We start from the raw sequence: 3,520 nt of genomic DNA, 5'->3' as shown, positions 1-3,520 counted from the left end.
ATTGCTGCCGAAACATTTTGTGTGGACTACAAGTTACAGCATGCCCTCTCGGAGAGAGGAGATCCATAGGTTACCAAGACTGGATTTTGTATTTAATTATCTTTTTGCAACAATTACTAAATAATTTATAAAAAGGTTCCTGAACATTTTCCAAGCAAGGTTATTATTTCGAAGTGCCAAGTAAAAATATTATTTCAATGGATGTCTGTGTAAATAACAACTGTCTCTCCCATAAAATCACATTTTAGCAGCAGCACGGGTTTTCTTTAATCGAAAGGTGTTCTTGCTGTGGTGATATTGCTATCCTCCTGTCTGTAAATGCCCCTCACTGATAGAAAATATATCTGCCTTCCTTTGTACTGTTACGCGGAAATAAGACAGATGGTGGCGCCAGAGAGCACTCTAAAAGCTTTCAAGAGGGCTCCACACAATAATAATAACACACCATATAACATGGGCGAGAGATTACTTCATTATGTCCCGTTGGAGCACACTACAGAACTGCTGTATATTACAGAAGATGGGAATTATACACAACCATGAATTATTTTCTATATTTTTATTTCCACATGTCTATTTTTTTTTTGTTAATCCTCCAGAGTGTTTATTAAATCGTGGTCATGATTAACTCCCCTGCTGATCTTTTATTCGAATTTATATTAACTGCTAGTAAATTATTACAAACTCTTAACAGGAGAATAGCGCAGTTGTTCCAAGTGATGATCCTATTACATGAGTTGGGAAAAAAATAAGAGGACCATTTATTAAGGGCACTTTCTTCTCTTTTATCCCTTGAAATTAATTTTTATTATAATGATTCAGAATCCCTTTTAGATATCACCCTGCGGAGTCGCTTTGTGCGGAATCTAGAGCAAGACAGTGTATATTGTATTTGCAGGAGCAGGCAGTGGGTATTCACATGAGAATTAAACCTTTGCGTATGTCATTTTATACTGTATGGAATATAAATGGATGTGTGTGTGTAAAGACAATCCCATTGTTTTTGGTCTGAGGGGAAATTTTGGCATATGTAATCCCTTCCTGTTCTATGATATATCCATTATTGGGATAAATGGTTCTCTGGCTTTGGTGCTAGGAGGTGATCAGTTTGTTTTATTTAACTATGCGCCATAACTGGAGCTGATAAGAGCTGAAAATCTGTAGCTGAAACCAGCATGGAGCGGAGGACGGTTCTGGAGCTTGACGCTCTTCTGGACCTACTCCTCTTTTTTGAAATTGAAAAGTAAATTTAGACTAATGTTCTTATCAATGAACATTGTTTATATGATCACATCAAATGTATTACATTTACTTATAATGGATAATAAAGTCACAAACAACAATTAATTAATAGCTCCCAAATCGGAGTTTATGAAAAGTAACCGGAGTAGTAGCATGGAGCCGCTCTGGAGCAACTTTGGAGCTTGAGCCCGAGTTTCTGGAACAGCCTGGAGCCGAGTGTGTCTCTCTGCTGGAGCTGGTTAATGAACCTAGTCTGGAGCGGGGCTGACAAATCTGGAGAATTGCCACCTAAACTGCTCCACAGGATGATGGCAAGAGAAAAATGAGCATCATTTAAAGATGCTAATACGACCCCATAACTGGATGCAAACTAAGATTTCCCCAATTCACTGAAAATTTTACATAACGCTAGTCTTATCTCACCTTTACTTTATAAGATGAATATTGCATTCCATAGTAGACTTCTCTGCAATAATATGCACAAAAGTCTACTATGGATTAACATATAAATTGGGTTGGACATAACACATTTTATAGGTTATGTCTAATGCTGAATTGTATGATCGATGATGCTGTACAAGATTCTGGTACAGTCTCATAGACCAAAACTTTGTACGGCAGGCACAAAATATAGAAAATATGCTGTTCACAAATATTTGTTGTTATATAGATGGGTAGAGGGAGATATATTTAAATTGCTTTTTCAGACTGGAATATAAAAGGCTATATTAAAATTTTCTGAAAATTATTAAACATAATTTATCCATGTGATACTGTTTACAACTAACCAGCAACGCGCCCAAGTCGCATTAATACACTAATATTCTACCTCTGATATCTGCTGCTCTGTTCTTGTTTGGTCTATTGGTACTGTCCGGTAATGGATTGGTCAGATGCTATTATCATTATTACATCTACATATATATCTTATTCCAATCCAATTCACCAGGTTTTTAATGAAAGCTCATGGATAGCCAGAGACAGCTGCAGTAGTGACACCATCAATATACTATACTGTGGAATATACATCCAGTCAATATAATTCGTGTTTTAAGCATTATGCAGTAGTATTGCTTCAGTTGTTGTATTGATAAACATATCAAAATAATTGATATGAGGACATAACGGGACAAAACAGTAGCGATAATAGATAATGTTGTGAAATATCTCTACATAGGTACCCTGCACGGCCCCAGGAAGATGTAAGACCAATCAATACATTGACAGCCTTCCTGTCTGTATACAAGCGTGTTCAGAATATCACCTCATCATGGGCGATAACCATTCCACTGTCAAATAAATGATTTGTTAGGATACAATGATTAGTGATTGCTCTGATTATGCTTAGATTTAAACTATATTAAGAACGAATAATTACAAGTATGAGCATATATCTATCTTTGAAATAAAATAAATTGCTAAAGACAAATATAATAAACAAATCATTGATAATATTAATGCTGAAAAGAGTTGCATTTTAATTAATAATACATGTTTTTCAGATTTTAAATGGTATAAATTACGGATTTTTGCTAATATAAATTGAATATTATGCACAGTTAATGACATTGGTAATAATTTTTGCATGGAAGAATATTTTATTGAATGCGTCCTATTTATTAAATCTATATTGCATCAGACAACTGTTCAAGACAATTCCAAGGAAACAATCTAGGGGGATGCCAGTTATCAGCGTTACTATGGCTTTTTCAGGTAAGTATGCAGGAAGGAGCCGAATGAATGATGCACCAAACACAATTATAATAATTCTTGTATGCATGAGCCTCTTTGCATCAGTACTTAAATGGACAATTTGGTCTCTTAAAATATGTGACTGGACAGCAAAGGTGTTTACTTAAAATTATTTTTGTTTTGTGCGCCCTCCTGTCGTATTAATTCTTGTTACTTAAACTTCTGAGTTGGTGAGAAAGGACTAGAGAATAGAAAACAGCAGTATGATAAAAAGGATAATCTCTGCAGTAGCCATTGTCATTGTTTTATTATGTGGCAACAACGTTTTAGTCTTGTTATTGCAAGTGCTTAAATATATTTACTGTATCAGATTGATAGATTAAGGAGCGTGTATCCTTTCTGAAATGTAAATCTGCTGCTAGCTGATGAATCCAGAGGCTTGTCTGCATTCTAGCCATTTGTCTCCATGTTCTATAAAGTGCATTCCGAATATAGCACTGGATTGGGCATCTCCAATGATACTATGGCACACAATTCATCACACACGTGCTAAAATATCCCCTTTATTTTCTACTTCACGGATGAT

The sequence above is a fragment of the Mixophyes fleayi genome, chromosome 1 (genome assembly GCF_038048845.1).
Source record: "Mixophyes fleayi isolate aMixFle1 chromosome 1, aMixFle1.hap1, whole genome shotgun sequence".
NCBI classification, from domain to species: domain Eukaryota; kingdom Metazoa; phylum Chordata; class Amphibia; order Anura; family Limnodynastidae; genus Mixophyes; species Mixophyes fleayi.
This window is presented reverse-complemented; position numbering follows the sequence as displayed.